We start from the raw sequence: 27,872 nt of genomic DNA, 5'->3' as shown, positions 1-27,872 counted from the left end.
AAAAGAAAAAATATTATAAAAAACAAGTAAAAAAAAAAAAAAAAGATTTTTTATATATATATATTAATCCTGCCCTCCGGGTCCATTTGGACCCGAAGGTCCAGAGTGTGACTGTTAAACGAAGGACCCCAGAGGTAACATATTCAATATTAATAAATAAGATTCTTTTTAAGGAAAATAAACTAATTAAAACTCTCTCTCTCTCTCTCTCTCTCTCTCTCTCTCTCTCTCTCTCTCTCTCTGTCTGTCTCAGTGCAGCTCGTCCTCTACGACTCCATCAGTGCAGTGTGAACACAGTCTGAGCTCTCTCTCTCTCTCTCTCTCTCTCTCTCTCTCTCTCTCTCTCTCTCTCTCTCTGTCTGTCTGTCTCAGTGCAGCTCGTCCTCTACGACTCCATCAGTGCAGTGTGAACACAGTCTGAGCTCTCTCTCTCTCTCTCTCTCTCTCTCTCTCTCTCTCTCTCTGTCAGTCTCAGTGCAGCTCGTCCTCTACGACTCCATCAGTGCAGTGTGAACACAGTCTGAGCTCTCTCTCTCTCTCTCTCTCTCTCTCTCTCTCTCTCTCTGTCTGTCTCAGTGCAGCTCGTCCTCTACGACTCCATCAGTGCAGTGTGAACACAGTCTGAGCTCTCTCTCTCTCTCTCTCTCTCTCTCTCTCTCTCTCTCTCTCTCTGTCTGTCTGTCTCAGTGCAGCTCGTCCTCTACGACTCCATCAGTGCAGTGTGAACACAGTCTGAGCTCTCTCTCTCTCTCTCTCTCTCTCTCTCTCTCTCTCTCTCTGTCAGTCTCAGTGCAGCTCGTCCTCTACGACTCCATCAGTGCAGTGTGAACACAGTCTGAGCTCTCTCTCTCTCTCTCTCTCTCTCTCTCTCTCTGTCTGTCTCAGTGCAGCTCGTCCTCTACGACTCCATCAGTGCAGTGTGAACACAGTCTGAGCTCTCTCTCTCTCTCTCTCTCTCTCTCTCTCTCTCTCTCTCTCTGTCAGTCTCAGTGCAGCTCGTCCTCTACGACTCCATCAGTGCTGTGTGAACACAGTCTGAGCTCTCTCTCTCTCTCTCTCTCTCTCTCTCTGTCTGTCTCAGTGCAGCTCGTCCTCTACGACTCCATCAGTGCTGTGTGAACACAGTCTGAGCTCTCTCTCTCTCTCTCTCTCTCTCTCTCGCTCTCTCTCTCTCTCTCTCTCTCTGTCTGTCTCAGTGCAGCTCGTCCTCCACGACTCCATCAGTGCTGTGTGAACACAGTCTGAGCTCTCTCTCTCTCTCTCTCTCTCTCTCTCTCTCTCTCTCTCTCTCTCTCTCTGTCTCAGTGCAGCTCGTCCTCCACGACTCCATCAGTGCAGTGTGAACACAGTCTGAGCTCTCTCTCTCTCTCTCTCTCTCTCTCTCTCTCTCTGTCTGTCTCAGTGCAGCTCGTCCTCTACGACTCCATCAGTGCAGTGTGAACACAGTCTGAGCTCTCTGGCTCTCTCTCTCTCTCTCTCTCTCTCTGTCTGTCTCAGTGCAGCTCGTCCTCTACGACTCCATCAGTGCAGTGTGAACACAGTCTGAGCTCTCTCTCTCTCTCTCTCTCTCTCTCTCTCTCTCTCTCTGTCTGTCTCAGTGCAGCTCGTCCTCTACGACTCCATCAGTGCAGTGTGAACACAGTCTGAGCTCTCTGGCTCTCCAGCTCGGCTTGTGCCGGCCCGTCTCCACACACAGACTGTGGTCACTAATGCGATACCTCGTCAGGAGCTTTCTCTGACCATAATTACTGATATCGGTCAGGTATGGGGCCAATTTATAATCAGACTTTATTTTGTGGAAGTATTTTAATTTATTTACTTGTGTGACCTTTATCTGCCAATCTTGTATGTATTCTTCTTTGGTTATGTTCCCTATTTCTTTTACTTTTGCGTGTCTGAACTGAATTTTTGGATTAAGTTTGTGTTTTTCCACTAAATGTGTCATGGGGTCGCTCTCGGGGTGTCCTGCCCTGTGTCTGAGAGCGCAGTGATGGTAACTCTCTGTCTGCGCGTCTGATAGATGGAACCAGAACTTTGCGGCTCTCTTCTGGATCTCAGATAGGAGAGGGAATCTGCCTAATTCTGCCCGGCAACCCAGACTCGGAGCGTTTCTGTGAGTTCCCAGATGTTCTTGCAGAACTCGAGGTGGAAAGTTTCCACAGGGGTTTTGTCCCAGGAATCGTAATTTAGTTTAAATTTGGGGCCCCAGATTTCACAGCCGTATAGGAGGATGGGTTTGATGATGCTGTTAAAGATTTTCAGCCACAGTTTAATGGGTCGGTTAAATTTGAACAGGGGTTTTCTTATACTATAATAAGCCCTACGTGCTTTATCAGTCAGGTCTTTCATTGCAGTGTCAAACTTTCCAGAAGCTGAGATTGTCAGACCCAAATAATTATAACAGGTGACATGATTAAGAATTGTTCCCCCAAGTGTAAATGTGTATTTGTTGTCAGTAAGGCGAGGTTTCTTCTGGAAGATCATGATTTTGGACTTGTCCATGTTTATGGGTAAGGCCCAGTTGCTGCTGAACTCCTCCAGAAGCGAGAGGCTTTGGTGCAGACCCTCTTCATGAGGAGACAGCAGCAGGAGATCGTCCGCGTACAGGAGGCTTTTGATCTCTCTGTCCTCGAGGGTCAGGCCAGGACAAGAGGACTTCTCAAGTGATGATGCCAGTTCATTAATATAGATATTAAATAGAGTCGGGCTGAGGCTGCAGCCTTGACGGACTCCTTTAGTTTGACTGAAATAATCAGTGCGTTTGTCGTTAATCTTGACGCCGCATTTGTTCCCATTGTAAATGTCCTTTATGATGTCATATGTCCTTCCTCCTATTCCACTTTGAATTAGTTTTAGGAAAAGTCCATTATGCCAAACCGAATCGAAGGCTTTTTTAAAATCAATGAAGCAGCCGAATATTTTCCCTTGTTTTGTTTGTTGGACGTGTTTTTGTATGAGTGTGTGGAGTGTGTAGATGTGATTTGATGTTCTCTGTTTAGGCATAAACCCAATCTGACAGCTGTTGAGGATCTTGTGTTCTTGAATGAACTGGACTAGTCTGTCGTTGATGATGGAGCAGAAGAGTTTGCCCAGGTTGCTGCTCACTGTGATGCCCCTGTAGTTATTTGGGTCGTACTTCTCACCTTGTTTATGAATTGGTGTAATCAAATTTTCTTTCCAGATCTCAGGAAAGTGTCCTGATTTTAATGAAAGATTGAATAACTTTAGAATTGCCTCTTTCAGTTTGGGGCTGCTGTGTTTCAGCATCTCATTAGATATTAAATCCACACCACAGGATTTTTTATTTTTTAGGGATTTGATCTTGTCTGTCAGTTCGTGTAATAATATGGGCTGGTCTAACTGGTTGAGCTGGTCTTTTACAGTGTGTTCCAGGGTGTAGAGTTGGGAGGTCAGATGTTTTTGGGTGAGGGTTGGTTCGTTTTGTGAGTAGAGTTTTCCAAAATGTTCTGTCCAGATGTTTGGGTCATAGATGGGAATGTGTTTGGGTTCTTTTGATTTATCTAAATTATTCCATAATTCCCAAAAATAGTTCTGATCGACTGCCTCCTCAATCTTATTAAGCTTTGCTTTCATGTGATCAGCTTTTTTCTGTATTAGAAGTGACTTGTATGTTTTGAGGGTTTGCTGATATTTGTCTTGTGTTTGTTGGTTTGCAGGGTCTCTGTGTTTTATATTTGATAATGACCATAAATCTTTTCTTAATTTTTGGCATTCCTTATCAAACCAATCATCTTTAATAGCAATTTCTTTCTTACATCTATATTTTGTTTTTTTTCTCAGGGCTTTTCTGACCACTGTAGAAAATATTTCATTTAATTGATGAGTTGCTAAATTGATCATTTTCTTCTCTTCACTAAATGAAGTAGACAGGAATGAGTCTATCATGTTCTGAACACGAGTGCTGTGGAGCTGGGCTTCATACTGGGCAGGACTGTCTTTACTCCACATAAATCTGGCAGGGAGGGGGTGCAGTTTAGCCTTCTGATCTGGACAAGGCCGGAGATTCCCGGATCTGTTCAGGCTGAGGACTGTGTGACTGTGGTCTGATAACGGCAGCTGTGGCATCACTGTGAAATAGTTGCTGTTATTGTTGTCTATATCAGTGATGGCGTAATCTACTTGCGCTGCTGCCGAGATATGAGCAGTAGGTGAAGCGACCCAGAGAATCTCCCTTAGTTCTGCCGTTAGCTATGTACAGACCCAGGCTTTTGCAGAGCTGCAGGACTTGTTTTCCGTGCCTGTTTATGGTGTTGTCATAATTCTGACGTGCCTTTGTAAAGTGTTTCTGCTTATATATATGTGAATTGTTAATATATTTGTCTCCATCTGAGGTAATGTAATCCGCTTCCTTCCCTGTTCTAGCGTTCAGATCCCCCATTAACAGAACCGATCCTAGAGATTGAAAGTAAACAATCTCTGACTGTAGGGTTGAGAAGATGTCTTCATTATAATAAGGAGACTCGTATGGGGGGATATATGTGGCACAGAGGTACATGTCCTCATCTAAACACAACAGCTCTTTCTTAAGTTTTAACCAAATATGTGTTTTCCCTTTTTTCACAGGCTGAATATAATGCCACAGACGATCTTTGAACAAAACTATGATTCCCCCTGAATCTCTTCTGTTTTTAATGTTAGGCTGTTTGATTGAAGGGATTCGTAGCTCTCTGTAGTAGTTTGGAGGAGTGCAGATTTTGGAGTCTAAACGACACCTTGTCTCAAGTAATATGATTATATCTGAACTATATACAATATTAACAAGATCAGGGTTAGTAATTTTCTCTCCAAAAGCAGAAGAGAACATCCCCTGAATGTTATAGCATGTTATTTTAAACGATGACATTGACAAATATTGGATTCACCAGAAAAATTTATGAAATTCATGACCCAATCAAGTTTTAAAATATAGATTAATCAATTATAACGGTAATATAGAGGATATATAGAAGTATAGTGAGTTGGTCAATTTACATGTTAAATAAAAATAAAATAAAAAATAAAATAAAATAAAATAAAAAGTCGTTAAGAAATAATGATCATTTTTGATCAGTACTTAAGCTAACATATTGTCACAAAATTTTCAGCATGTGTTTGATGTGTGTGTTTTGTGCATCTCACGCATGTATTTCCCTCATTCTCTCTCTCTCTCACTTCACTCTCTCTCTCTCTCTCTCTCTCTCTCTCACACACACACACACACACACAAACTCTCTCTCTCTTCAGAAGCTTGAGTTATGTGAGTGAACATCATCTCGGAGACACAAAATCTCACACACACACACACACACACACACACACACACACACACACACACACACACACACACACACACACACACACACACACACACACACACACACACACACACACACACACACACACACACACCTTCACCTGGACTGTTACCACTGGGGAAATAACACACACTCTCTCTCTCTCTCTCACACACACACACACACACACACACACCTTCACCTGGACTGTTACCACTGGGGAAATAACACACACTCTCTCTCTCTCTCTCACACACACACACACACACCTTCACCTGGACTGTTCCCGCTGGGGAAATAACTGATATCTCCACCCGAGCTGCTGTCCTACACATCTTCCAGAAACCACTGAAGACGCATGTTTTTCAGCAACACTTGATCCATAAATACTGTAATATTGGCTCTTTCTAATAAGCTGCTGCCACCACCTTTAATTTTTTTAGCCAGTATGGTCTGGCAAGAGAAGACAACACACCACCAACTTCAATCAAAATTAGCAGTTTTATTAACAGAGGGGACCAGAAGGACAGGCTCAACTCAACCTAGAAAGCCGTAGAACTACACAGACGTGCATTCACTCACTTCATTGCATGGTGACAACACCCAGAATTACAGTGGCACTTCAAATTCATTTAAAACTTCAACTTCATGCTAGTGCAACCAAATGGGTACTCACAGCTGTTCCCTAACCCTTCTTAGTTTTAGTCCAACCCACTCTTACTACCCCCCTCTATCACTATAAAGCACAACTTTATTCAATACATCAATTTAATAAATACAGCAGCTATAAAAACAAAAAAACATCACTTAACTCGCCCACAGCGACGTGCTGCCCCTCCCAATTACGGGGGGGGGGGGGGGGGGGTCACCTCAACACTCACGTTGACCTCGAGGAGTCATTCATAAACGGAGAAATAGGCCTATGAACAGTAGCGCTGCGGTGTATCTTCACGTCAGCACTCACGTTGACATCGGGGAGTCATTCACAAATGGGAAAGTATGAGCAGTATCACCGCGGTGTTTCGTCACGTCAGCACTCACGTCGACATCGGGGAGTCATTCATAAATGGGGAAACCCCACCGTAGGTCCGTTTTAAAAGGGCGAAGTCCAGCCGGGCTCGTGTGATTCAATTGTATCAGCATTCAGGATCAGCACAGTAGCGACGACGGCACTCCTAACCTCCCATCTATATAATCTTTCCCCGCACCCGCTCTCTGTCTATCTTCATCGCCGGCGGCCCTAACCGACCGCGAACGACACCCCCCTCCCAAACAAAAGGTGAGTACCGCCGTCCTGGGGTGCGTTTCCCGAAAGCATCGTTAGCCAACTATGGTCGCAAGTTCCGTCGTTACCAATAGAGTTCAATGGACATTGCGATGAACTTGCGACCATAGTTGGCCAACGATGCTTTCGGGAAACGCACCCCTGTTGTACACCGTGTTGGAAACCGAGCCCCTGCACTATCTTTTTCGCTCCATATAAACCTTCTTCCACTCCCAGTCTCCCAATACACAGCTCCCGCCCCGGTGTTTCTCATTTCTCAATCAGTCTCATTAATCAGTTACCAAGACAACATCCCCAAAATACGAAACACATTACAATACTAACACTTTCCTTTCTTTTCTATTCTATATAAAAAATGACAATATACTCTCATAGAGAATAATGTGTTCGAATTTAAAAGACGTGGCGCTGCGCTGAGCTGCGCGTCCGGTGTGCGACCCCCTTTAAGCGGGTCGCACACATAGACTGTAAAAAAAGATGGACGACGCCCCTTCGCTCTCTTCCATTGATGAGAACTGAAGCCGCCAGTGTCCCGATATGGCGCTGACATATTGGAACTTGAGTCTGCGCAGTAGCGATCTCGGGACCAGACCTGCGCAGTCGTGAGCAGGAAGTAAAGCCGCGAAATCAACGCTCCGCCCTCACTCTCGCAGGGAGAGTGCATTCTGCACACTTTTTTGAAAATTGATTGCAGTATGACAAGAGGCTTGTTAAAATAACGTAAATACAATCTCCTCAGTCCTCCGAAGATCCCGAAAAAAATGTCCGTGGTGCTTCAGTGACTACTTTGCTCGGAGAACCTGTCAATCACAGCTGTCAATCATGACGTTACACCACCGCATCACGTAACTAACTAAAAACCAACTGATTTTTGAAACAGACACTTGAACTTAAATCAGCGTGATAAAAACAACAGCAAATGAAAGAAACCACCTTTGGAAAAAATATATTTGAAGTGTAATTTAATTGTTTAGTTGGTCTCACGTCCCGTTGACTAACACGGGGAGGCGGGGCTTATGACCTATACTAGGACCAGTCACCGGGGGGCGATCGAGACGTTTTGGCTTCACTTTTCAGGGCTTGTGCGGCACGCTTGGTCGCACACCGGACGCGCAGCGCCACGTCTTTTAAATTCGAACACATTATTCTCTATTATTCTCTACTGTCCGCGGCGCCCAGCAACGGCTCAGGACCGTGTTCAAAATCCTGCCGCGCCACAGAGCGCCATTTACATAGTTTTATATTAAATTTACATTTATGTGTCTCAAATCGTAGTTAATGTATATATGGACTTAACCCCGTGCTGCAATATACATTTAGTTTCAAATTTAATACAGAAATCAGAAAATTGCTGATGCTAACGGATTTTCAGGTGAGAGTTGTCCTAAACGTGGCGCTGCGCGGCGCTGAGCTGCGCGTCCGGTGTGTGACCCGCTTCAGACTCAGAGCACTCGCATATTTGTGTCCTAATGTTAGTTTAATTACATCTGTAAGTGTGTTTAAAAGTAAATGTAAATGTACATCTATCTCAAGAATACAATCTCACAATCATACAAAATTCAACATCTCTCTCTCTCTCTCTCTCTCTCTCTCTCTCTCTCTCTCTCTCTCTCTCTCTCACACACACACACACACACACACACACAGTTTAGAGCAGTGTTCTGGTATTCTCCACTTTGGAGGTAGGGAAGGGTTAATAAAATGTAGTTTATTAACATCACATTTTAAAAACATAACATCAAATAACAGCATTACAAACTTTCAAATAGAGAAAATAAAAGTGCAATTATATTATCACTTTGCATGAAATAAGACTTTGTTCAAAAGTAAATGATGATAATAATGCAATTGTGTTTTGCCTATGATAACATCGAATTAAAATAAAATAGATAAGTGTGGACTAGTTGTGCTTTGCTTCATTTTGTCACTTTGCAAACTGCATGCAGAAAGAACAAACAAAATTGACAAAACATTAATAATCTTATTCACTATTTTGTCAAAGGCGGCCGTTATTTAGAGCAGTGGGTCTCAGCCTTTTCTGGGCCAGCGCCCCCTATCCAATATCCAGCTCCCTTGCACTTAGGTTTAATTACGCATTTAGGAGAGTGTTGCAAGAAGCTGCTTACATTAACCTTACTTTAGGAAAAATAAATTAATACAATTATGATTTTTCATGAAAAATTATGTCAGAATTGTAGGCCTAAAATACCTTGGCATCAGCTTGCTTTCATCAATGCTATAATTAATACAATTACAATTAATTTGGTTTGTCGTGATTAATTTGTGTTCATAATCAGTAAAAAAAGAAAATCTTCCAACAAGAATAAACACATATGAACAATTCAGTTATTATTGTATTATTAATTATTTTTATATCTTGAAACTACCCAAGCATGTTTCCGCTCAGATGTGACGGCGGGATGAATACATTACCAACATGTGATTGCAGGATATATTTAAATTATCCATCTAATTGTCATTTTCTCCTCACTGTCTTACTGCAAGTTAACAATAATGTTAAAGTTAATGCCTAAACATGTAAAAGTTTTTAAAAGTTTGTAAAAGGCACTTTTGAATAAGAAATAATATCAAGTCGTCAAGATACAACTCATCAAAACTCACAACAAGCGTATCGGTGAGAACACTCATTTAAACAGCATACACACACACCCGAACTCGACTGCACATCATATTTCTGACATTATTGGCACTGCTTTCAATCGTAATGCAATAGAAATGAGCACAGAAACCCTGCCTAGAGCCTCCAGCGCTGACGGTGGACTGCGGTCAGGAGTAGAGCCGCTGCGCACCATAGACGCGCGTGCACACACAATATGACATCACACTCTGCGCATGTTTTACAACATAATGTAACATACACAGCCCTAACACTTTTTAAATAGCCCACTTGAAGTGTTTATTACAAATAAATTACTAACTGCTTAAAATGAATAAAAGTAAATGAACAAAAAATTGCATTATACATTTAAACTCGTGAACGCCCCTTTCAGAACTCTTGCTTCCATAATTGTCTCTGCTTCCAACACCCCCGTTGAGAACCACTTGTTTCCATGGTGACGCGTCATTGCTAGTCACGTGACACACCGCAACCACAAAAGCGCTGAATGACTGATGATCTGCTTTTTTCCCTTGTTTTTATTCAAAATATTCACAAATACTCGCTATAGCATGACATATCTGGTATTCCGATTGTCAAATATGTGCAGGTGGATGTGTTTTGTTGTTTAAACACCTTTACAACAATCGCGTTAGTTTGAGTTATAGCGTTATATGCAGTGGTGGAAATGGGCAAAATTCACTGAGCCCAAAAATCACTTTTGAAAAAAAAAAAAAAAAAAAAAAAAAATGTATATATATATAACTAAATTATATAAATAATTTATTGTTTCATTTAACCCCCTGGGGTCGGCTATTGCAAATGATAAAAACAAAACGTAAATATAAATAAACATGCTGCGTTGTCCCGTCTCTCTCTCATAATATCATACTGATACTGATATTAATAATATGACAATATTCAATATTGATTAAATGGGAGGGGAAAATCCTGCCCATACTGCAGCTATGAGAAAAATGATAAAAGCACGTATGTTCATCTACTTGAATAAAAAAATTGAATAAAACAGCAAAATAACAACAACAACATTAAACATCTTCATAAAGCAAAAAAGAGATTACCTTAGATGAAGTTTGATTAATATGTACATACAGTACCGGTAAAAAGTCTGGACCCATTACTATTTTTAATGTTTTTGAAATAAGTTTCTTATTATGCTCTACAAGCCTGCATTTATTTGATCAAAAATACAGAAAGAAACAGGAATATTCAGCAAGGATGTGTTAAATACATAAAAAGTTATAGTGAAGACTTTTTTAAAACAACTTTTAAATAATCAAATAATCATGAAAAAAAGTATCACAGGTTATTAAATAAATATTAAGCACCATTTCTAACATTTGATAATAAATCAGAATTTTAAAGTATAGAAAACCATTATTTTAAATTTTAAAGGGACAATAAGTAACTTTTTAGGTATTTTATTATCTAAAATCAATATTTTTATTCATAAATATGTCCTCAATGGTGTCCAAATACCTCTGCCAATGATCTGACTTATCCTCGTAAACGAAGAATTTATTATCTTTATATACATGGGACGGGTAGGTCCACGGAGGCTTCCATGTAGTTCCGCCATCTTGAAAAACTATAATAGCAGAGAGGGACAAAAAGTACTAGGCCAACGCGTTTCCACAACGCGTTTTCGTTCAGAGCCCGCGTCAAGTGACTGAAACCAGCAGAAACGGAGCAGAGCAGTGAGAGGCGCTTTTGTCACTGCCCCGGCAAGTTTAAAAGGCTGCACTGCACGGTTAAGTCAAAGGATAACGAGTCCTCTTAGTCGAAAAACTCCACAATAAGACCGTAAAAGGAAACGTGATCGGAGATTACAAAAACAAGGGTTATTAGCTATAATGTCGGGATAGCTAATGCAGGAGAAAGCTTTTAAAAGAGACGCTGAAGTTGCCTGCTTTCTTCTCGACAGGTAAGTCAATGTTAAGGTCTTAATTACAGGCTTTTTATTTTTTTATTAGCCTATATAGACCAGCGTTTCCCAGCGGGAAACTGTGTAAAAAAAAACAAATCTTTACCATCAATCTCGGATCGTCGGAAGTCTCTAATAACAACAAATAATGCGCACAAATTTATAATACAAATGCAAATCATAAGTTTTTGGCGTTGAATTGCGGAGGTTGCGCTTGCATGTGATTTTATTCCCGTGCCTCATTCCCAGTGCGTCCACATAAAGCTGCCTATTTTTCATTGATGCGCTTACAGTCAAATACACACGAATTGTCACAACGTCCGTCTTGCCGCGTATTCACATCGGTTGTGCTGCTGTCAACGCAACGCGTGCGATTAATATTTTTCAATTTAACACGTTAAAAATATTTAACGCAATTAAAGCAGCATTTTTTTCTGTCATCCTTTGGCTAGCGTTACATTATATAATCACGTTCTTCTTCATGCAAATGCTTCTAACCATGCAAGCGAGAAAATACAAAAGAGAATGCGCTGTCCTGTGATGCTGACACGACGCGCGCCAGACTCGACTTCTCTTTCGCGCTTTCGCTTTGAGTATCCTCATGAGAGCAGTCTTAAATTAGTTAAATAAAGTCTTAAATGAACGTTAAGAGTTGTGAGAAAATGGGACGCTTGTGGGATCCACATGTGACAGTGCAGCAGTGACATCAGAATCAAATAACACTTCATTCATAAAAAGATGCCATTAAACAATTATTTGAAATATACTGTCTTTATGATGTTTCTACATTAATTTGGAGATTTACTGTGAAATTATTAGGCTACATAAAATGTAGTAAAAACAAGCTATCTTGTGCAATTATAACAAAATTATATATTATATAAAATTAAAAATGTTTAATTCATTCATTCATTTGTAACATGCATGAACGAAGAAAAAAAAAAGGAACAGGAAGAAGAAAATCTTATGGTAGCCTACCTGTCATTTATTTGTGCACATCAAAAAAAAACAAAAAAAAAAACAAAAACAAAACCAGCACATTTCAAAGTATAGTATCAAAGTAGTATTGTGACAACACTAGTGTAGGGTGCCACACATTTTTTTTTAAATTTCAAAGGGTGCCTTGACTGAAAAAAGGTTGGGAAACACTGATATAGACAGAAGAACATAGTTAAAAGTTAAACAGGCTCTTTGATGAATAGCAGCTATTGAGTAAAGTAGAGATGGTCCTATAAACAAGGTTGTAAGTTTTGTTTGTTCAAAACTGTAACATTCGTTTGTTCGTTGTGTCAAGTTGTAGTTTGTTTGAAATAACAAACCAGTTCACCAGAAGGAAAACTCGACGAGGTGCTATTAGAAGACATCCTGTCAAAGCTTTTTGGTACATATCGCTTACCGTAGATGCAACGCGCATTTGAAAACGCGAGGCGCTGGAGAGCAAAATTAGTTTGATTGCAAAATACAAATTCACCACTAGATGGGAGTAATTCTTACTTACTGCCCCTTTAATAATATTTCACTATATTATTTTTCTGTATTTTTGATCAAATAAATCCAGGCTTAAAGAGCATAAGAGACTTTTCAAAATCATTAAAAATAGTAATGTGTCCAATGTGTTTAATAGATTTCACTTTGTAACTGTTAAACACATTTGCAGTTGGTTTGTAAAAGGTATCATCATTACATGATTGGCCTGTATTACATGTACAGTTTTGACCAGCATGTGTCGCCATTTGCGTGTGTTTTGTGCATCTCACGCATGTATTTCTGGATTGGCCACAGTGTGTGTTTCTGGATCTGTTACTGTTTGTTTTTTTCCTCTCGATACGTGTAACGGAAATTAGATTTCGAAATCCGAAAAGCTCTTTTTGAACAAAACAACCCGTTAATTTTAAGATGGCCATTTTTTAAATTATTTTAGACCGGATCATTTCAGATACGTTGATACGGCTTACCCATACGAAAGTTTCTGTTATGACATCTGTTAAAGTAACGGTTTCTATTCAGATTTTCGAACAATATTACAGTTCATCATCCAAGATTATTTATGTACCTCAAGCGGTCTGAAGTTCTGTGAGCAGTGAGAAAGACGCGCACTGATAGAGAAGCATTTCCATTGGCTGCAGTCTGCAGGCATTGGCCAATAACAAAAGACGACATAGCGCAGACAATTTTACAGAATGCCACTGATAAATATCAATATCCCTCTTAAGTTTTTTATCATAATGTGCTACGTTTATGCAGCTATTATATTGTAGATAAAATATAGTAATCGTTACAATGTCCACACACACACAATATATATATATGAGTCATTCCACGAAACCGGTACGATTTGGACAAACACATTTTTGGATTTTTTACTTATATGTATTACTTTTCTGAACATCCCACAACATTAATTACATATTTAACTTCCAGAAAATCATATTTTCCCACCTCAGGAATCAAATCCCTATTATTATTGGTAATTATTTTAAGATATGGGCACTATTAGTCTTCAACCCCGTTATGGACACTATCGGAGCTCTCTGAATATGATTATAAAATATATTTGTAATGAAATCAACATTTTCCTATTAATCATATGTCCCTCACACTAATTCAGTAATTGTAAATGTAAAATTTACATATAATTTCACACTTATGCTATACTAAAGCCTGAAATGGGCACTTTTTGTGACATCAACCTCATCATTTTTGATCAAAGATATGGCTTAACTTCAGAATTTGAACTAAAATCAGTATTCTTATGATTGCTCTGAACATTTCTGACCAAGTTCAACAAACATTAAATTACTTATTCATGAACTTAAAAAAAAAAATGAATAAAAATGTAGGTGTGACGGGGTTGAGACTAAGGTTAACAGGGTTGAAGATGGTAACGGGGTTGAAGAGACAAATACAGCTAAACATATACATCGTTGTTTTTTTCTCAAATTCACTGAAAGATTTTCTATGAGCACTGTATTCCATTATGTTACCAAGAAAAACAACATATATAAATTGCAATTGCAACTCAGTTTTATTAACCCGACTGCAGGAAAAACAACAATAACTTTAAATACATTAGAACATTATAAACTGACTAAATAGGTCATCAAAATAAAACATATTACTTGTGTGCTTTTTTGATGTGTTTGTGTGTCTGTGCGAACATGTTTTTGTGTGTTTTTTTGCATGTACGCGCGCTTCGTGGCAAAAAAGTAACGGGGTTGAGTGTGACGGGGGTGTGATTTTTTGCTTGAAAATGGCCACTGCTCTACATGTAGTGAACAACAAGAGAGTACATGGCATTCATTGTATTAAGAATTCATGTATATTTTTGAAATAACAAAGATAATTTTCACAAGTAATAGAATTCTATCTTTATTTGATGTAACAGGGTTGAGTCGTTGAGCTTGACGACCACATTATCACAACTCTAAATAAGTTATAGTTATAAAAGAGGGTGGTAACTTGCCTGTGTCTACACACAGTGTTGTTCAGAAGACTTCTATGATGTTAATTCCTGTTATTGATGTCACATATAAGGATCTGTTCATTAGTTTTATGGGGGAGAATTGTTTGTGTAACGGGGTTGAGGGACTACTGAGGGACGGAACTAAATAATGTGATTTTAATAAATAATCATGAATTTACTTAGAAAAAAAACATTACCAGCAAAAAAGCACAGATAGATATTCATGGGAATGGCAAAATGTATGGACTTTTTTCTACTTATACTATTCATATTCCAAGTACACTTTCAAAGAAGGCCAAGAAGGTTTGTGTCTTTAACCTAACTTTGTTAGTGACCTCTGAATATTAGGCCTACTTTCTGCCCTTGGTGTGTGTATTGTGCTTTGATGTTGATGTTTATTTTGTTCTATTCTTTAACCCAGTCCCAGTGGTTCTCAAACTTTTTAGAGTTGAACCCCATGAGGCTTTTAACATCCTTCTGCACACCCCCACTCTTCACTCACACCTTTTTCAGTAAGGGACAATATATGCCCCCTTAAATCGATTTTTCCAGTGCATTTTTACCTTTACAAATACCTTTATAAAATAAATAATGCTTTAAATAATAAATGCTCATAATAAATGTTCAATAAAGAAATATGCAATGATGGTAAAAACGAAGTGATGCTTTTAAATAATAAATTAAAACCGACAGTAGGTGGAGAGTCATCGAGTCATTCATTCAGTAATGAAGCCAGTGGCTGTATTTATGAATTAACATTGAATCATTGACTCTAATGATTCGTTCACACACACTGCTGTGTGCTGCAGTTCTGCTGTGGCTTTCGTTGAGCTATTATTTTGTTGTAAAAAATACTGACAACTGTGTTGAAAATGAACATCACTTAACATTAATATTTCGTTTGCTGAACTGTTGTATAAAATCAATGTCACATTCGCAATCGTGTGGATCTTCATATAATGTGATCAACATTAAACACAGGAACTCACACAGGGAATGTCTTTGTATCGAAGAGAGTTTGAATCTTATATCGATCTCCATGCACAGCCTGTGTCTATATTTGTTCTTCATGCTAGTAAGTGTTAAATACCTACTTTTACAAAGGTAATGTACATTGTCGAGAACGGTAGTATAGCGCGATCTGCACGAGACCTGTCATATTATAGCCGACACGCTGCTTAAACGCAGAAAGTTTTGACCGCAAAAGATGAGGTAATTTGATCGGATCGGATGTCATGTATTTACAGCATTTTACCTGATAGAAAAGCATGCTCAGTTTAAATCTCATTTTAAGGTGAGATAGTATTAAAGGAACGGCAATGTTAAGATAGCAGTAGCGGATGGAGGCCCAAAGTGACAGAGGAAGCCGTTGGTCAGGTTCAAGGATACATTTTTTTATTTGCCACACTTGAGTCACTCAATAATTGGGAAACAAAACACACACAAAAAAAAAAAAAATTAAATACAAACTGCACCAGACACATAATAAAAATAAATTATATTAACAAGACATACTCTGACCTGTACGTGCAGCCGCACGACACAAACAGCACTTCCCATCTCCATACTAAATTTCTGGAGCCTTTTTATAGGCCTAACTCCTCCCATGGTCCGGGACATACCATTTGAAAAGGTAATTATATTTCACATAAATCACATATACATATAATAATAACAATAATACATACATCAACTCATATCTGCAGATATACACATAACACACACATTATGTACACACAAATAATAAAACAAATAACTCATAAAACATTTCTTTTGTAAAGCTATGACGGATGGAACCCCCGGTGACGTCACACACACGGACGCGTTACCAAGATGGCGCGAACACCAAGTATAAATAAACCGGATTTTTAACTGAACAGGTTTGGCAAATGACTCGTCAAATGTGGTAAGTATATTTGTATGACTCTTAACACTGTACTGAATAAATCATATAAACCAAATAATAATAGTGAGGCGTTTTATTTCTGTACATCAGACAACAATCCTATTATGTTATATACACTGATGTTACAGACACTGATTCCCCATATAACTCACGTAAACCAGGTAATACTAACACACAGGACATAATACACCACAACACACCTTTAAACATACAATAACATCAAATTTTACACAAGTCCGTGTACATATGATTGTCAGTGCCGGCAAACAGACCGTGTTAACATGACGCCGATGTATGTATGAAATGTGCGTGTGTGTGTGCGTGTTCAGTCCGTGCATAGTCACAGGCTTACCCTGTGACAGGCAAAATTCAGCATTTTGTTCCCGCACCCCCTTCTGTCACCTCACGACCCCGGTTTGAGAACCACTGCATTTACTACATATCTTTGTAAAGCAACCTTGGGTGTTGGAAAGGCGCTATATAAATAAAAATAATTATAATAATAATTATTATTAACCACCCAAACACAATTTACACCCATTTTTTTTTTCTTTCAACTGGAAAGCCGCCCCCCCCTCGAAATTCACTCCCCACACTCTGCCTCCTCTTTCAGTGAGAATTTAAAAACTATAGAACTTTATACACTTTATATATTTTCTTATTTTTAAAAAAAATGTAATGTATACATTTAATATACCTTGTGTTATTCTGCCCTGACATAAAATGACTAAATAAATAAATAAATAAATAAATAAATAAATAAATAAAGTAACAGTAACTGGTGTTTCTAATAGCGCTGCCGAGGGAGTGACAGTAAATTTGACGTTTCTCTATTCTGGCTGCCTTAATCCATTTCTCTATTTCTATTTTATATTGAAAAAATCGTGGAATTCAATAGTGGATTTGTTCTTTCACTATTAGATAAAATGGTAAATTAATTTGCTCTGGCCTCCCATGCCACTAAGTTTACCCTGCTATTATTCCAATCAAGGAAATGTAAAAAGGCTTGTCACAGTTATGTGCTATTGGACAGCCCTAAACAAGGTTTGAATAAATGAATAAATAAATAAATGCAATATCTGGCTGTATGTTGTTAAAGTCACATTCTGGATGTTTCGATCCATAATGCCCCACTAGACCATAAAACCGATAACTTGTCATGAAAATCACAGAAATGATGATGCAACACTATACTACAAACACAAAGTTAAATGTGCACACACACACACTAGGGGTGCACGATATTGACAAAAAGTGATATTGCGATATCGATAATGAATATTGCGATATCGATATTAATTTCGATATTTTTAAACATATGTAAAACTACAAAAGTTGTGGGAAAACGAATCAAAATAGATTCATAACAAATAAAACAAGTTTTCTTACAACCAAAGGTTTATTGAGCGCATTCGAGACGGATTTGAATCTGATCGCTGAAACCACATCAGGAGGAGATCTGGGCCGCATTCCAGACGAAACTGGACAAGTGTAAATGCATCTGGTTGTTGAAACCACATGTAAAATGTACTCCTTCCAAAAACACTAAAAAATAAACGCGTGAGAACGCGCTACATGTCATGATATGGCCAGATATGACGACGCTACGTCTGCAACACGCATCACCGCATGAGCAGCTGAGCATCTACCGGTATTCATCAAGCCAAACGCGCAACTATCGCATTCGCAAATAAAAGTGAAAGTAAGTCGCAGACGCTTTACACACAAGTTATCTTCATTAAAAGTAAAGAAGCGAAATTATCTTATCAGGGCTGTTGCCGTTCTCTATTATTGCGGTATTTGATTTTGACATTTAGTTGATGATCAATAAAATGCAGCTCATAACTGTGTTCGGTGACGTGAACTCTATTAAATCTGCATATAGCGCGGGAATTGAAGATCGGATTTATATCCGTTTTGCAAAAAAAACACATTTATGTGACCAGGTGTAAAAGGAATCGTTTTGATAAATCAGATAGCTATCCGATCTGTGATAACGCATGAAGTGGCCAGGTGGCCTGATGTTTATACTTGCGCGCTGGTGTGTGCGCGACTGCGCGTCAAGTGTGTGTGTGTGTGTGTGTGTGTGTGGTAGAGCAAGGGAGAAGTGAGAGAGTGACGGCGATTAGCTTTGGAGCGACTCCTGTTCTTTCTGACCACTGTTGGAAATCTGTAGCATGAAAAGAAAACCCTCTCCTTGATTTCATGTTTATGGAGAAGTAGAACCAGGAAATCAGTCGAGGGAAATGCTGTCTATGGGGAAATGCAACGGTGTATGTCGGACGGGACGCATCATAAACAAAATATCGCATAAATATCGCGAGACTTTCGATATGATATCGGGCAACGTGATATCGCGATAACGATATTGATTCGATATATCGTGCACCCCTAACACACACACACACACACACACACACACACACAAGGAAAGCTTCTCCACAGTTCTCTGCACTGTAGCACAAAGAATCTCAAGAGATCTCTCGCATATTGCCAGTGTTTCCTTGTTAGACTTGGTTGGACCAGAACGCACATTGCTGTGGAGAAACAGTTGTCGTAACTGCTCTTGTTTAAGAACTTAAAAAAAAACAAAACATTTTTTATAATACAAATATATAATTGTTTTGTTTACTTCTCATCTGTACATTAATGCTGTGCTTTGGGAGATCTGAAGTAATTTTGTAGCCGTCCTATTTACTGCAAAACTCCTCAGCTACACCATTAGCATGCATATGAAATATTACATTTTTAAGAAAGAAAAAAAACACATTCATTAATAATGATCAAAATTCAATATGAGTTGTTTCCGGATATTGATCTATTTGTTAGCTGCATAATTCTGCCATCTGGTCAGAATTTGTTTAGCAGATAATATAGTTTTAACCAGAAAGTGTTATTGCCCCATAGAGATCCATTCATCTTTCTGGATGTGACAAACTGCTCTTCTAACAGCTTTTGTTATGAATATATATGTAATCATTTTAAAATACATTAAATCAGTATTTTTGTCAAAGTTTTTTTTGTTTTTGTTTGAGGTCTTTTGAAGTGTCTTCTTATTGCAATAATGCCACATACATTTGCCGCTAAAAGAAAATACTTGATTGCAAAATATTTATTTCAATAATTGAAATGTATAAAATTATTAACTTTGTAACGTCCCATCTTAAACTTCAAAAGAGAGAACGAAATCATTGTAAAGAGGTAGGGTACCCTTCATTGAGTTTTATCAGTGATTATATTTAAGTACCAACCAAGTAACATCAAACGTGTTCACCCTCCATGCAAAACCACACCATATTTACATATCAGTTCAATCGTTTGTATGATAGAAAACCTGGGTTTCCAACGCAGCTTGTCACAAGTCCAGCGTTCTCAAAGTCAAAGATGGCCTGATGCGTTCGGTCAGTTAATATCCACTAGAAGTTCTACAGATTTAGGTAGTTCGAAGACGACAAACCCAGTCAATAATCCATGGATGATTCCCACGCGCATTAAGCGGTCGAACTTAGCATAAACAGTCAAGATAGAGAAACTTGTCTCATGACTTACTTAGCATGGATGATTCCCACACGCATTAAGCGGTCGAACTTAGCATAAACAGTCAAGATAGAGAAACTTGTCTCATGACTTACTTAGCATGTGCTCAATTACAACATAAGGCTTAAATGAGTAGCAAAGAAAATACCTATTTCTCCTCAAACGCCAAATCACAGATGACTACCTTGAGCTACAGCTCACATCCATGTGTTTTGTTACCCCTCCTTAACTTCACTTCTTCTCTGCTTATATCCGCATCCTCCCCCCTCAAAACTAAGGACATCGCCCCCTAGTGTGGCGGAAAAAGTACTAGTAACAGAGAATTCAACCTAGAACTGTTACACTCCCACCCCTTTAGGAGAAGGCTGGACAGCCCCATAAAAGGGTTTCAACTTTTCCACATGATATGTGTCAATATTACCAGGATCGTCGAGCAATTTCACCTTATAGTTCACCCTGTTAACCTGTGCCACAACTTCAGCAGGACCTCGCCATTTAGCCGCTAACTTTGCCATGAAAGCGCTCCCTGCACAAGACAATGGATGAGTGAGTATCCAAACCAAGTCTCCTACTTGATACTGTACCGATCTCCTACGTAGATCATAATATCGGGCTTGGCGTTCTTGTGCTTTACTCACATTCTGCTTTACTCTTTCAAGCATTGCTTTTTGACGCTCTAGCAAAGTATACGCCGGCTGGTCAGGGTTTGGAGGTTTCCGCACCAGGCGTTCTAACGGACCTTTCAATTTCCGGCCTAAGGCAATCTCAGCTGGAGTATGGCCAGTACTCTCCTGCCAGGCGGAATTGATGGCATATCGAAACTCAGCAATCCATCTGTCCCATTGTCTGTGATTATCATGGACATACGAAGCAATCATTGTTTTAAGAACCTTGTTGACACGTTCTGTAAGATTAGTCTGGGGATGGTAGGCAGTGGTAAGTTTCTGTACCACTCCCCACTGTTTACAGGTCTCATTTAACAGCTGGGAAGTGAACTGTGGTCCCCTATCCGATACCAGATACACGGGTGTCCCCCATCTTGTGAAGACGTCTTTAATCAGGATGTTGGCTATAACAGGGGTCTTTGCCGATCTCACCGGGAACATTTCTACCCACTTGCTGCAATAGTCAACTACCACCAATAGGGACTCATTCAATCGGGTGCTTTTGGGGAACGGCCCCATCAAGTCGATTCCCAACATGTATCCTGGTTCAACCACGGGTGTAGACTGCAGTCGTCCTGCGAGCTTGGAAATGCGAGGTTTATACTGTTGGCATACTTGACATTCCTTACACATCCTCCAGACATCCTTACGAATCTCAGTCCAGTATGTTACTTCCAATAGCCTTCTCAATGTCTTCATACGTCCAAGATGACCACTTAATGGATTGGCGTGTGCATATTGCAAACACTGTTCACGAAACTTGGTTGGCATGACAACCTGTAAATTCTGGCCTCCGTTTTTGTCCAAACTACTTCTAAAAAGGTAGGCATTTAGGTTGACATAACATACTCGGCCAGAAGATTTCGCATCACCATCCTTTACCTCACCCCACAGAGGTAGGAGAGTAGCATCTTCCTTTTGTTCACGACCAATATCTTCCCAGCTCACCGGCAAGTCATAGGGTACACTATTTGCATGAGATAGAGCTATAGTTCCAGGACTTTCTTCCTCCACTCCCCTTGATAACGTATCTGGAACCAGATTACATTGGCCTTTTCGATACTTTACAATAAACTCAAAGCTCTGCAGTCTGATCGCCCATCTTGTGAGACGGGAAGAAGGTTGTGGGTGATTAAAAACCCAGGTCAGGGCGGAATGGTCTGTCACTACCTCAAAACGCCGCCCCTCCAGGTACTCACGCCATTTCTCCACTGCCCACACAACTGCCATGCACTCTTTCTCTGCTGCAGAATAATGCTTTTCAGCCCCTTGCAACAGCCTTGAAGCGTATGCAACCACATTCTCCCCTTGCTCGGTCTCTTGAGTAAGCACCGCTCCAAGTCCTACATTGCTAGCATCAGTCTGCACTCGAAAGTCTCGACTAAAGTCAGGAGGTCGCAGTATTGGAGCAGTCTGAAGAGCTTCCTTAAGGGTTTCAAAGGCGTGCTGACATTCGGATGTCCATTCCCACCTAGCACCCTTTTTCTTCAGAGCGTGAAGAGGTGCAGCTTGCTCAGAAAAATGTGAAATAAAACGATGATACCATCCTGTTAGTCCTAGAAAGCGCTGGACCTCTTTCACTGATTTAGGGACAGGGAAGTTTTTTATGGCTTGAACCTTTGTAGGCTCTGTCCTCACTCCTCCTTCTGATATAACATGCCCAAGGAAAGTCAAGGACTTTTGCAGAAGATTACACTTCTTCAGATTTAGAGTCAGACCTGCAGTCTCCAGCTTAGCAAGCAATCGACGAAGATGCCCAAAATGTTCCTGAACACTGGAGGAATAGATCACAATATCGTCGATATAAACAAAACAAAACTTGCCAATGAGGTCCTGCAGAATAGAATTCATCAACCTTTGAAAAGTGGCTGCAGCATTTTTCAAACCGAAAGGTAGACGTAAAAATTCATATTGGGCATTTTTAGTCACAAAAGCAGTTTTAGCAATGCTGGCCTCATCCATTCCTACTTGCCAATAGCCACTTCTTAAATCCAATGTACTGAAAACGGTAGCACCATACAGAGAAGTGAGAATATCATGTACCTGTGGCATAGGAAAGCCATCAAGGGGCGTCTTTGCGTTTAAAGCTCTATAATCCACGCAAAAGCGTATACTTCCATCCTTCTTCGGTACCAGTACTACCGGAGCAGCCCATGAAGAAGTAGAATGCCTGATAATCCCTTTCTCCAGCTTTTTAGATATTTCATCATCCACAAACTTTTGCTTATGGACAGGTATTGGGTATGCTCTCTTCCTCACCGGCACTTCATCTTTGATATTGATCTGATGAGTAATGATGGAAGTACACCCTAATGAATCTGTGCACACCGTGGGCCAATCGAACAACAATTGCTCCAACTGTTTTTTCTGACTTCTTGAAGCCTCCGCTATACCCACCAACTCCTTTACCATGGCTTGACTAGTATCAGACAGCGGTCTAGTTGGAAGTGCTACATGCAGTCTGGTACTTGAGGGCGATGTAGCAGCAAGCTTCAAGTCCCCAGGGTTAGAAAAATAATGTAGCTCCTCGTCTTCTGGAAACTTATATGATGTAGTGGAAAAATCCAACTTCACCCCAGAAAGAGTCAGAAATTCAAGTCCTATGACGAGAGGAAATGCCAAATCGTGATCTCGCATCACGAATGCTCTTAACGAATAAACTTTGTCATACACTATACACTGTAGAGAAACTTTACCAAGTGCATGTTGAATATGGCCATTTGCCAGGGAAAATGTTTGACCCTTACTTGACTGTAAAACCTCCCCTTCATGCTTGATTTGACTCCAAAGAGACTCTTGGATCAAAGAATAAGTACTACCTGTATCAATAATTGCCTCCAAATGTTGGTTTCGAATGTTTAAAGGCAACACCAGAGTAGACATGGAGGCCTTAGCATACACCGCAATATTATGGTTGTTCGAACTCCCTCGACCGGATTTTCCTCCTCCCCGCAAAGTTGCTTGTTCAGCTTGCCTCTGCCTCCAGTAAACTCTCTCCTCACTCAGGTCCCGTTCCACCAGTGTGCCCACACGAACTAGTTCCTCTATTGTGGATACAGTCCCTCTCAAAATACTGGCAATGCGTGGATTACAGTTCCTCAATATAGCTTGAAGAATCTCACGTTCTGTCATGGTTGGCTTTAATCTCAAGCACAAAGCTCTATACTGATAGACAAAAGATCGAATATTCTCATCCACTCCCTGTTTTCTTTCTCGGATCCTTCTTTCTGCCTCCAACTCATGATCTTCAGGTAAAAATGCCTTAAGAAAAATTGTCTTAAATTGTGTCCAGGTCTTAACACGGGCTTTCTCAGCTATCCACCAGTCCTTAGCCGTATGGGTAAGCACAGATGACATCATAGACAAGGTCTCAGCACTACTCAAAGGTTGGATAGCGAGATATTCTTCGCATTTCTCTAAATATGCAATAGGATCTTCTCCATCCAGACTGCTGAATTTAGGAAACTCAAGATTTATGGGGGTTTTAAACCGCATGGATCGAGAATAGGTTTCTGGCAGTGGAGTTGAATGTCTGACCGGTGTAGCATTAGCATCTCTCCTCTTGAGGCAATCCATAACTGCACGTCCCAGATCCTGAATGCTCTCCTCGAAGACTTGCTTCATTTGCTGACATTCTTTCTTAGACTCTGAAATTACCGTTTCCTCTCGTTGTCTCAAGGATCTTTCACAATCTTTGACTTGGATTTCTAAAGAACTGATTCTGTTCCGATAGGCATCTAAACTATCCAACAACTGTGTTTCAAACTTATCAAAACGGATGTTCAGTTTTCCCTCCACCTCACTCATCTTATTTTCCAAATATCTGACTCTGTTTGCCAACACCATAGAGATAAGACTTTCATCCTCCTCTTCAGGAGGCGGGGGAAGTGGTAATTGAGCAATATCTTCAACCTCATTAGCCTCATCGTCCTGCTCAGGTTCTAAATAAAGACTACTAAAAGATTGAATCAAATCTCGTATGGGCTCTCGACGCACCGTAAATGCATCTGCACTATAACTAGGTGCTCCTTGATCCTCAATCACATTCCCCTCAAGATCAGCCATTTGGAAATATTATGAGGAAGTATACTTCTCAAGAGGGTAAACACCAACCTTTTTTGATGTCACATAAATTAAATACATATACACACTACTTCCACTCAACATAATCCAGAAGGTCCCTGTTCGGGCGCCATTTAATGTAACGTCCCATCTTAAACTTCAAAAGAGAGAACGAAATCATTGTAAAGAGGTAGGGTACCCTTCATTGAGTTTTATCAGTGATTATATTTAAGTACCAACCAAGTAACATCAAACGTGTTCACCCTCCATGCAAAACCACACCATATTTACATATCAGTTCAATCGTTTGTATGATAGAAAACCTGGGTTTCCAACGCAGCTTGTCACAAGTCCAGCGTTCTCAAAGTCAAAGATGGCCTGATGCGTTCGGTCAGTTAATATCCACTAGAAGTTCTACAGATTTAGGTAGTTCGAAGACGACAAACCCAGTCAATAATCCATGGATGATTCCCACGCGCATTAAGCGGTCGAACTTAGCATAAACAGTCAAGATAGAGAAACTTGTCTCATGACTTACTTAGCATGGATGATTCCCACACGCATTAAGCGGTCGAACTTAGCATAAACAGTCAAGATAGAGAAACTTGTCTCATGACTTACTTAGCATGTGCTCAATTACAACATAAGGCTTAAATGAGTAGCAAAGAAAATACCTATTTCTCCTCAAACGCCAAATCACAGGTGACTACCTTGAGCTACAGCTCACATCCATGTGTTTTGTTACCCCTCCTTAACTTCACTTCTTCTCTGCTTATATCCGCATCCTCCCCCCTCAAAACTAAGGACATCGCCCCCTAGTGTGGCGGAAAAAGTACTAGAAACAGAGAATTCAACCTAGAACTGTTACAACTTTAGAAAAAAACAAAACAAAATAACCCCCCGCAATATGCGGATAGGAACATGAGTGAAGAATGAAGTGAAGAGTGTGTGTGTGTGTGTGTGTGTGTGTGTGTGTGGTGTGTGTGTTCATTCCACACTGCATTAGTGCTCTAGTAAGGCCTTCATTCAAGTCTGAATCTCTGTGGATTTTAAGAGATTTCAGTCCTGTTTCTCAGAGGTCTTTAAGAAGAGGAAGGTCTGCTTTAAGTCTCTGTTGTGTGATCAAACAACATCTGGTGTTATCTTTGTGCTTTTCCTTGTGTGAATCACGATGTCTCGTACTTTTTTTTTTTTCTCACTCTTCTGTGTATGAACCTGGAACTATTCATCTTCACACTCCGGCTCCAAAATGCAGATCTTCTCTCATCTCTCTGCAGATTTCCCCTCTTAATGGTCCTGCTTTAAAACTATTGCCTAGTTATTTCTTTTTTTTAATGCTGTAACAAAACTGTGTGTTGTTCCATTTGATCATTTCTAAATACAAATTTTAAAGCCTGTTTTGTAATTGTATTGTCAGTCATTGTATTTAGTCTTGCCCAAAAGATTATAACTTTTTATATAATATAAAAGATTATATAATGTGTAATGGTAAAAACTAGACAAATCTTTCATATTTGCATAGTGTCTTGTCTGACTGTCATGTGGTGCAGCGGTTTGAACACTGGGAACAGGTTCGTAATGTCTTGTCTCCAGGGTTTGAAAATTAACTTTTTCACTCCCCAGACAATTTGGCTACAAAATGTTTAAGTTACGGCCATTCAGAACTTCTACAGTGTTATCGCTAGTGTTGTCAAAGTACCGGCACTTCGGTACCAAGTCGGTGCTGAAAATGTGTCGATACCAGCATTTCTGTAGTAGCGGGTATATTCGGTACCCACTAATAGGAGCTGCTTTAACCCTCAGAGGTCGGAGATCACGCCGGCGTGATCTGCTCGCTTTTTTCCTTATGAGTTGAATTGAGACCCCAAATACTCTTTTGACTTTGATTTTATAAAACAAGTTTCATACATCAATCGATTCTGTTAAATGTGTATTATTTTTGTGTATACTCACAATAAAAACAAAATGTTGTGCTTTTTGCCAAATAAAGAAAAATAATCACGAAGCGAGTTCTGCCTTCTCTCTGTCCGTGTAGTCCATTCTGAAACGCGTCCGAAAATGAATCATAACTCAGCGAATACTTCTCACACAGGCACGTGAGATATGTCTTTATGAAGCTTGAAATCTCCTCTTTTAAATGAAGTAATTTATATAAAAAACAAATGTTTTTAACTCATGTAATCCCTTTGAAAGCAAGGAGAGGTACCGTTTTTCCTTCTCCCTTCATTATCTCTAAATGAGCTGCAGCCGCCCCGCCCCCGGCGCGATTCACATGTAAATAGTTTACCTGATCTAGTATGCATCGCATACGCCCCCCGATCAATGCCATAAAAACACAGTTTGTTCATCAGACTTCAGACTGCACCTTTTCCTCAGAGGACGAACGGCAGCATTTTGAAGAGCGAATTCCGCCGAGAACACAATTTCAGAGTAAGTTTTACTTAAAAGTCTTTTGTCTTTTATTTTTCGTGTTCGCATTTATGAGGAAAAAACAATATTACGTGACAGTTCTCCATTATGGACGCGAGCGCTCTAAAAAAAGCACTAAAAGACTTTCAAACTTTCACAGAGACCTCAAAACAGAAAGTACAAATCCTTTCTTTAAAACGAATTTCGTTTTGTATCAATTGTATCTTAATTTTAATAATTTTTTCATTAACAAATTTCCTGGATTTAAAGTAAATATAGGCTAGCAATCACAACATAAGGTGCTTGAACTGGAGATCATCATGAACCAGACCGTAGCCTATTCTCGCCTCACATGTCTAAAAAATGTGAAATATATTTACAGAAAGCTGGTTCTAAACAAACCATCCAAAACACTAGCCTACTGCGAAGATCGCGAGTCAATAGCCTATCGTCAACTTCATCTTTGCCAGAAGTTAAATTTAAATCGCGTGTGTGAATGAATGATGATGTTTTAGCAAACTGAATTGCTACTGAGATGAGTAAAAATCGACTGAAATATGAATACATAGATAAAATGTAGGCCTATAATCTTTTTTTTTTTTTTTTTTACAAAGAAAGAGTACACTTGAAATATTGTTGAAATTGTAATTATTGTTGTAATTGTAACCTTTTTAATAAAATAGCAAAAC

General features: G+C 39.6%; 1 protein-coding gene across 2 annotated transcripts in view; it reads right to left on the bottom strand.

Moving 5' to 3' along the window:
- The window catches only part of LOC308688002 (protein NLRC3-like), an 83,596-nt gene that overhangs the window by 1,683 nt on the left and 54,041 nt on the right, over nucleotides 1–27,872 (bottom strand). The window lies entirely within an intron of this gene.

Source organism: Scardinius erythrophthalmus (genome assembly GCF_964197995.2).
Source record: "Scardinius erythrophthalmus genome assembly, chromosome: 1".
Lineage (NCBI taxonomy): Eukaryota > Metazoa > Chordata > Actinopteri > Cypriniformes > Leuciscidae > Scardinius > Scardinius erythrophthalmus.
This window is presented reverse-complemented; position numbering and strand designations above follow the sequence as displayed.